This window comes from Lichenostomus cassidix, chromosome 1Aa (genome assembly GCF_008360975.1).
Source record: "Lichenostomus cassidix isolate B80296 chromosome 1Aa, HeHo_3.0, whole genome shotgun sequence".
Lineage (NCBI taxonomy): Eukaryota > Metazoa > Chordata > Aves > Passeriformes > Meliphagidae > Lichenostomus > Lichenostomus cassidix.
Genome location: NC_139480.1, coordinates 24,457,203 through 24,467,202, shown reverse-complemented (window position 1 = coordinate 24,467,202; position 10,000 = coordinate 24,457,203). Strand labels below are relative to the sequence as shown.

The 10,000-nt window shown below is 34.6% G+C and overlaps 1 long non-coding RNA gene across 1 annotated transcript in view; it reads left to right on the top strand.

The window, feature by feature from the left end:
* Window positions 1-10,000, top strand: part of LOC146443332 (uncharacterized) — an 18,110-nt gene that overhangs the window by 4,161 nt on the left and 3,949 nt on the right. The window contains exon 3 of the long non-coding RNA XR_014846886.1: window positions 8,372-8,438. This is a non-coding gene — a long non-coding RNA (uncharacterized LOC146443332). The remainder of the gene's footprint in view (window positions 1-8,371; window positions 8,439-10,000) is intronic.

Here is a 10,000-nt window from a genome sequence, read left to right as displayed (position 1 = left end):
CAAACCAGTGTTCTTAACAAACTATTAGGAACTTGTTCTCCTCAATCCTCTCTTAGCATTGGTAGATACCTTCATTCTCAGTTTTGTTATTTTATTTAGATATAAATACTTAGACATGAGATACTCAGACAGAGTCTTTAAAGCCACTAACTTCCATATCACCTTTGAGCCACTGGCACTAGAATTAAAACAGCAAAGTTTTGCAGTATAACTTCCACCATTGCTTATCTACCTGAGATAGAAGTTTTTAAAAGAAACTGAGAATTATTTAACTAAGTTACATCATGAGCTTTAGGTCTTTTTTGCCTTTTTCCGCCTCAAAGTGTAATTGTGGGGAAACATTGTAATGTGATGTGTTTCAATGAAATTGTATGTAACAGCGTAGTTAAATACTTATCCACATATAGGAGCTGGTATTCCTCAGTTTTCTTGAGAGATGAGTTAATGCTTTCCATTCTTTTTGAAAGAACTCGCAAGTATGAGTGACAGAATTACCTTCTTTAAGTCAAAGGTATTTAGACCTTATGTCTAGCACAAGCAAACCATATTTACCATATTTTTCCATGGTCAAACTTTGGTTTGAGTCTGTATAAAAAGTTAAGTTTTCCTTATTTGACAGAATCAGTACAGAACTAGTAGCTACATTATTCAGACTTGAAATTCACTTTCAGATTTCAGCCTAAATGCACACAAAGAAAAAGTTCCATAAAAGTATTGATTGAGAATTTTTGGACACAAAATACATTCTATCAATCCACAGCTGATTAAAAAAAAAACCCAGCTGTAACTCAAATAAATCATTTTGTGGCTTGAATCAAGCATCTCTCATCCCTTTATTCAGCATGTCGCATGCAGATTAATGGATATGCTTCAGTAACTTCGACAGTATGTGTTCACTGAACAATTGGACCACCAAACAAGGGCTTCTTTAGTCTATTCTCACATCAATGAGATACTCAAAAGAGTTCCAGATTACTCCTTTCTCCAGTTCTACTCACAAGAGTTCGCCCTGAGTTGTAGACATTTATCTGACATGACTGATAAATGTGGACAATTATTCTCCCTCTCTCTGGAGACCCACTTTGGCCCCTGCAACTGTAGATCAATTGAATAATACTGTAAGACACAGTGTGCATGGACAGCTAGAAGAATCAATGCAGCAAAAGAGGTTTAAAAGCTCTTTGGAAGTAGAGTGTAGAGCTGGCATTACTTTAGTTAGGGAAGTATCTACATTTGTCAGTACAAGCTTAGGCTTTGATTTCCATAATTGCATACATAAAACTATATTCAAAGTGTATGAACAACTGCTACTGTAATTGCTCACACAGGCAGATTATCTACCAACTTCTTTGCTCCTGCAGTTTCTGCATATATTTGGCAGTTATGGCCATTAGGTTGGCAGTTTTGGGACTCTGGCACATGTTGCAATTATTCAGGCAGTAAGTCCTACCATTGAAGAACCAGAAGCATAATCTCATCCAGGATAATCAAAGAAAAAGTACCTCTTCCTTTCTGATTCTCATCAGCTGTTAATTGCAACACAAGAAGGACCAAATATTGAAGCTGAACCCACACTACAGATGTGTTCTAGGAGGAATCTCGAAAGCAAAGACAGAAAGGAGAATCTGAAGGGTTTCTTAAGCAGCCACAACATAGCATTGAACAAGTATCCAGCCAAGAAAGCACTCATAGCATCTTTGGGGCACAAAGTCACAAAACCTTCTATCATTTCCATATTTTCAGGATTCTGCAGGTGTTAGATTGAACTTCTGAGGTGCTGAAAGACTTTGACACTCTATTCATAATTCTAACCACTGTAAACAGAAGTAGAACCTTAGGAGGAAATATTGAGATTTGGTGCTTCCTTACCACATACAGCAAAACTTGAAATAGAAAGTTCTTTGTTGGTTCAAGGCTAGAAGGTGACCACTGAGTTTAAACATAGCACAAAGGCAGTTCTTTTTAGAAGAGTTATCATCTATTATTATTTCATCCTCAGGCAATAAGTCTGTGGCTGCACATTTTGTGGTGCATGTGCTTTCATAAATATAGCAGCAAGGGAGAGAAATCCACCTGTGTCCATTGTGTGATACGCCTAGTCCTTTTGATACACTTGAAGTTGTTTATTTTAAATTTAAGGATTTATTGCCAATCTTCTCAAACCTTCTCTGTTTTTTTTCCAAGAATTCTAAAAAATTTGCTAGATGTATAGACCTAAAAGGAGCTCATCATCCCTCATATACCAGCTGAAAGTAGTTCTTTCCACAGGCACCCTGTTTGTGGAAGCTCCTTTAGTTCTGATGAAGCTCTGTCTCTCTGAAGTCCTCATCAGGGAATCATGCAGGGATTACAGATTTGGAGCTGTCACAGTAAGACACATATAGGTCCCTCCTGAATGTGTATTCTAAGGCTTCAGTATCTGGGTATTTTCAGAAATAAGTGTAACCAACTCTAAATTATTGCATAAATCATATCACGTGAGCCTTTATATATGGCTCAAGCAGTTCACCAGACTGGTAGGTTACCTTAAATGACAGAGTCTCAGTGGCAGAAAAAGTAGTACTGTATTCTCTTAGAAAGGTTATCAGGCAAAACAAAAGTAGACTTAGCTGTTAGTTTTTCAAATTTTGACAAACAAGTTTTAGCTTTGTCATATGCACATGTGCACACAACTATTTTGTTTTTGTTCTGCTGTTAACACATCTTTCATATCTGCATTTTATTATATAATTACCTGTAGTTCTCACTTCATCACAAATTCCCATTAACACAAGTGGGAGTTTTGCACAGAGGACCAGATATTGCTGCACCTTGTAACTACTGCACCATTCCAGAAAGGGCCATATACACTTTCAAAACACTCATCCTGGTAAAATAAATGTGTAGAAAATGTAACTACCTAAAATGATATAATGTTAAATACAATGTAAAATATAAAAATTTATATTTTTATATTTATATAGGAAGAGTCTGTGCTGATTTGGCTCACTCCAGCTGCTAATCATTGAGTACCTCTTGTCATTTACTACAGATTTCTGAAAAACGTATCTAGAGTAAACTCTTAAAATAAAATTGTGAACACCACAGATACTTGAAAGATGTTTGGAAAATTGTGCAGGATAGGTTCAGAGAAAACTTTTGAGACAAAAGTCTCATAATAAATGTGAGGATTAGCAAACAGGTTTCACTATTATTGTTATTACTGTTATTTTATTGTTATTACTATTCTTTTATTGTTGTTATTATTATTGGCAGTCATAGTAGATATTGGAAGGACAAAGCATGAAAGCAAAACTTTACTGAAATATCTCTGTAATGGAGAAACTCTACATTATCTACTCTGTGTGTGTATGTCCTCTGGACTTTATAAACCGAGGCCGCCTCTCCTGCTCCAGGAGGCAGAGGTGTGTTCATGGGGAGCAGTGATTGTAACAGAGTCCACAGCTGCCCACTACCCCATTTGGCACTGTGTGTTTTTTACTGTCACCTGGTAATCAAGCTGCCTCTACTTTGATTGTGTTTTCTTATGTGTAATTAAAAAAGGTACCATACTCCATAAAATGTATTTACAGTAATCTCCAGATAGTAGAGGATATACCTTACTTTCCTTCAAGGGAAAGGGCTTTAAATGGAAGAAAAATTCAATGCAAGGATGGGGGCTTTTAAATAAATAAATTTATGTGAAGGAACTGGTATTCTCTAATATTTCAAAGGGACTGACATGTTCTCTTTTCCAGCCATGGTACATTTAATTTTAAAGACCTTAGGTTAAAAACCTTTTATACAAATATTTGCAGAACTGAAGCCAATGTCCTTAAAAAAGGATTATTAATTAAAATTTTGTTTAGATCCCCATAGCACTTAGGAGTTTTAGCATCTTGATTCTTCATTTTTCCGAAATTTTCAAGCTTCCTACTCAGTGTGGGAAAAGTTTGGAGCTCTATTTTTCAGAAACTAGAATGACAACTAGTCAAAGAATAACAACTCAGTGCCTGAGAGTCCTGGTAGTTAGAATCTTAAATTCCTAGAGTATCCGGAGTTGGGAGGCACCCATGAGGATCACTTAACTCCAAATCCTACCTCCACACATGGCAACCTAAAAGTTAAACTGCATAAAAAAGTATAAACCATGAAGCTGAGCATCATTCAAACTCTTCTTGAACACCAGCTGGAGGCTTGGGATCATGACCAAGCTCTTCAAGAGCTTTTACCAGTGTTTGACATACCCCTCACTGAAGAACTTTTTCATAATATCTAGTCTAAATTTCCCCATATGTAGCTTTAATCCGTTCCATCACTGGACATCAGAAAGAAGAGATCAATACCTCCCTCTCTGCTCCCTGTCATGAGGAGGTTGTAGACAAGGATTAGATCACTCTGCAGCCTCCTCTTCTCCGAGCTGAATAAACGAAATGTTCCCATCTGCTCCTCAGAAGTCATGCCCTCTAGTCCCTTTGGCAATTTTGTTGCCCTCCTTTGGACACATCATAATGTATTTTGTTGTCCAAAACTGTGCAGAGTACTTGAGGTGAGGCTGAGCCCAGTGAGATGGCTTCTTCTTTCGACACAGTTATGTGTGCTGTGGTTGGCACACCCTGGGGTACCCCATGCCCTGCTGAACTCGAGGGCATGCTGTTCACTCCTATTGGACTGATCATCAACCACACAGTTGCTGTGGGATTTCAGGCACCTAAATACTTGTCTGGCTGTCAAAAATATACCAAGGATGTGAAGAGAGCACTGGGCCTCAGCATCTCCCTGTTTCTGGCGGGGGCAGTGTGCTCATATGGGCTTCCCTGTCCCACATGTCTTCTGGCACCTGTCACTGTCCAGGTTGAACCAGGACCAAGAGAAAAATGGTTTGGTCAGTAGGAATAAAGGACAACCCTGATAATGGAGGAAACGTGACTGGCATCAGGCCTTCTGGAAGAGAACAAGGTTCATCAAGTTGTCCTTCAGCTTGAATCTTAGCATGTAACCCTCATCCCTGTGTAGAGTGTTCTCAGTCCACTGTGTTGGGTGGAAGTCAAGCTCCTACAGATTGTACGTAATTTTTTGAGTAGTTAAAAGACATTTCCAGTTCCAAATTGTAAAAAGTGAAGGTATGGTTATACATCAAGATATTTTAACAAACATGGCTGAATCTTTCATAGATACCTCATAGGTTCATAATCACATTCTCCTGTAATAGGAATTTCTTATGTAGGTAACAGGTGGAGAGGTGGACTGTCATCAACATCTGTAAGTTGTGTAAAACTCTGAATGTCACTGCCCTCCATTTCTAAAATGACTTTGCCTGGACTTTTTGCGGAAGTGTGTTCATTCACAGATTAGAGTCTAACCATAAAATGCTTCATTGCCTTGCATTCAAAAGGTTCTCTTTGTAAAAGATTTTCACTGGATAATTTCTGAAATTATGGCATGTGTTTTTGAGTGCAATGGAGAATCATAGTCAGGACTTCTTGTTCAAAAAACTAAAAAGAAACGTCAGTGATTGTTACTGATTGAAATATACACTTTCGGATCTATATCAGCATTTAGTAAACTTTTATTGTTCTGCTGTGAGTACATATAAAAATGCCACAGGCAGTGTCACATACTTTTTCCTACAAGCTATTAACATAAAAATACATCTTATTCATTAAATAAAATTTGTGCAGTAGAAATTTTCCTCCTTACTGAATGGCGCAATACGGCAAGGAGAAGTTAAGTGATTTATTTACAGATTTGCTGTGGCCAAGTGAAACTATAGAATTTGAAAATGTGTATCATAGTTACCCATCTACTGCTCTAGATTAAAAAAAAAAAAAAAAACCACCACAGAAGATGAACACTTAGTACTTTGGAAAAAATACTTCTCTGAATACATTCATTTACTTAATGTATCTAAGGCTGAACATGCCAGTATAGTTTTATAGAAAAAAAACATGATATTTAAAATGTAGGAAAGGAAACATACTGGAATAGTTTTCTGCAAAGGAAAAAAACCATTTTTAACTGTTATTCCATTTCCCAGTTTTCAAAGGTTCTACATTAAATGAAAAACCTCACTCAGTATCTCCTGCATTTGCCTGTTTCTGGTGTTAATTATCTTTTGTTTGCCCTTCATAATCCTGAGGTTGGTATGCAGATAATGAAGCCTGCAGATTCATCTCAAAGTGTAAAAAACAATGGCATTGTCAATTCTGCATCACAACACTTTATAAATTATGAATGTTATCCACATTAAGGAGAATGCTAGACTTTTAAAATTACTTCCATGAATAGATTAAATTACAAGTATTATTACATTTCATTTTATTAAGTGCATCTTAGTAGTTATTAGGGCAAATGAACATGTTCTCTCAATTACATAATAACATTAGAACTAAGAATTATACATTGACACTCCCAAATGCATAATGTGGCATTGTATATTAATCATCCCAAACAATATTTTCGCTTTATATGAAGACAATTATTACCTATTGAAAAATAACCATCTTATTGATTTATTGCACTTCAGCTCAAAGAATTGTTTTTCATATAAAAGGTTTGATTCTTTTCTGGATAGTTAACTAATTTCTAGCACTTTCTTTTCTTCTAGAAAGAGTATTTTAATTACTTTTTAAAATTAATCTAATTACAATAAGACAAAGTTTATTATATATTTAATTTTTAAATATCCTGGACAAGACAATGTAACACACACTCAGCATATACCAATTAATTTAAGAGAACATTTGTTAACTTTTTTTCAGCATTTAGCAAATTGTAATTATTTACAAAATGTGGGTTTTGAGCCACATTTTAATTTTCTCAAATAATTCTAGTGATCAAACAGACTATCACACTGCCTTTTAGTCAAAAGAAAAACTTTCATGTAAGTAGATTAATATTGTTTAGGGTTTTGCTTAAGAAGAATAGCAAAAGCACCTGACACTATCACAGTGACCTGAGTGGCAACATTTGGACTCACTGAAGTGAGAGAAGGATTGAGTCTTTGCACTGACATGTGTGACAGCCAGGCACTTTAGACACCACCGACAGAGCAATTAGTAACATTAATACTTCCAGATACTTTTGCACTATCCAATTTTTATTTGGTTGTGATATATGCATTGATTACAATCCTTGCAAATTATTTTCTTTTATTTAAATTGTCTAGATAACTGTGTCTCATTGTTTCCAGTATTTCTAATTCTTCGTGTTAATTAGATTTAATAATGCACATACTGATGTACTGTTATTTACTTTAACATAACTAGCAATTTTTTCAGCATGGTTACTTAAGGGATAATAATTCAATCATTAAGAAAAACAATTTTTACAGTGTCAGCAATTTTTATTTAGACAAGGAAGAGTTTGTTCTCATTTGTTGTATCTTTCCATCTTGATTTTAATTTGACTTTAACACATGCTGTGAATATCATTGTCAGATTTTGCCACTTTACAAAACATTGGTACATGCTGGACTAATATTTTCAGGGAACTGATTGACTCATCAGTAAAGTAGCAAAAATAAATAAGACACTACTCTGGTATCATTCGCACCAACTACAGATTACAGTCAATAAATCAGCTTTGTAAGAGAATTCAAGTCACTCTAAATTTGTTTGTCTAAATATTAAAATGTTACAACATGCCTTCTTTATCATGAGTCTTGAATACACCATATGATCTGCTTGATTCAGCAGGAAGAGCATATAAATGTGCAATATTACATACTCGTAGAGAATACTAAAAAGTGCATTTTAATTTGATGTATTTTTGCATGGAAACAGTGTCTTGGAATTTAAATGTCCTTTGTGCCACTTAAAAACTTTTTCCTCTCACGTTGTGCTCTTATGCTTCCTACCAGCTGGGGTAGAATTTATGAATACAGCCCACAGAAAGCCTGTGGAAATGTCTTTAACAGTGAACATGTAGAATCAGCAAATGTTCTAATTGGTCATTTCATGGGAGTATGTAGTCACTGTAATTAGACATTGTTTATATTAGCAATGTATTGGGTAACATGAAATGACTAGGTGATCCTTCTGGCCTAACGTTATTAACTAAACAAAGTAAGTTGGACTCTTTATCTTTGTTACATTGGATTAAAAATGACTGGAACTAACACATGTGCAGTTGACAAAATAACTAGCCTTCTTAGTTCTAATTAGCTCTCAATTAAATTGTATCAGCAGTGGTGTCAGACTTACAGCTACATTAAATTGTCTTTGAATCTGTCTGATTCCTTTAGTTCTCCCTTGTGCCAGTAAGGAAGTTTCAGACATGAAAGTGTTAACAGCTCCTTTGAAATTACTCCTATTTAAGAAGAAAAATCATATTACTTTCTTAATCTTTCTAATTCTATTCTCATAAGATGATCTTGGATTTGTTCCTTTAGCACAGACTCTTTAGTGCAGTCCTGATTTCTGTATTAATGAATTGAGAAGATGACATCAGGCTCTTAGGTAAGTGCTATAAACTCAGTCATATGATTTTTATAGTAAGATATCATGTATAAAAAATCCCCAGTATTTTTTCCTTTCTTACATTGATGTTTCTTTGAAAAGTAATAGTTGGATGTTATGTAGGTGGCACACAAAAGACCATGTAGTAGTTTGTAATTTACCTTTTGATCATCACAAGAAAAATTTCTACTGGGAAATGAAAGCCAAACATAATTCACTAAAATTACACTGAATGCCCTCTAATCAATACAGATAAATCTAGAGTTTGTTGTTAAATCGATCCTCTCCTTTATAGAGATATACTGTCTTGATTGTTTTAGGGATAATTATTTCACAGGGAATTTTTACAATGATTAGTAGAAATGAGACAACAGTAAACTTGACTCGGAGCCATTGAATTACTGTGCTGAGAGTGCATTTGTCTCTTCTAGTTGGAAGCTTACTGATATCAATACTGATTTATATCATTTCATGTGATGATGTTTTCCTGAGAGAAATGAAGTGAAGCTGATTTCATTTCAGAAATGAACAGCCTCGGTGTTTGTTTTTCTTTTATAAAATTGTCAGCTCTTGCCAATATAAATACTCAGTGATGCAGACTTTCCCTTCCTGCTTTTATCACTTAGGCTGATTCCTTGACATACATCATATTGAAAAAGTCCAGATAAACTTTGGAGAAATAAAAAAAAAATGTTTAGACTAGAAAGACAAAAGTTGAACTAAAGGATTACTTAAAATGGTGTTACTGAATTGTTTCTATACATATGAAAATGCAACTTAAATATCAAAGATTTAAAAAGTCAGAAGTTTTCTGCTTCAGTTTGCATTTGTAAATTAAGATCTTTGTAAGTCTGCATGATTTTAACAGCTCCCATACCATAAGTCAATACAGCATTTAAAAAGATAAAGAAAGAGGGAAAGGAAGAGACAGAGTGATGAGTTTCTATGGATGAAGCAGATGTAATTGCTTGCAGTATTCTATTGAAGCAAAATTGAATTGTGAGACATTACTCAGAAAAAATAGACTTACGTAGCATTTTGATTAACATAATAAAGTACATATTCTATGTGTGAATGAATAAAGGATCGTAGGTATAAATCTTGAACTCTTGTATAATGTATTCTGTCAACTAAACTTTTCGTTAGTAAGAATATGGTGAATAGTGTAATTCAGAGAACATCCCAACTAGAGTGTCTTTTAATGCAAGAAGTCTAATTGGCAATACTTACAACTCCATGCAAAATGAAATAATTCTCTAATGAATAACATGATAAAAAAGTGTTTGTTTTTCCCCCTTAAATTGTCATTAAATTTAAATGTCTAATGCAAGGAATTTCCTTAATTTAACATTAGTTTTGATAGTATGTGTTTTTAAATGACTGCTTAATATTAATTCTATCACCTTTTCAAGGAACAAGGAAATAAAATTTTTAGTATTTATAAGAGGAAAGCATATTCTGTAATTGGTTATTAGCTGAATGTTATAAAAGTGGAAACCTAGTTCAAATTATCATTTCAGAAATGTACAATTTACTGCACTTACTATGTAGCTTTCACTAGA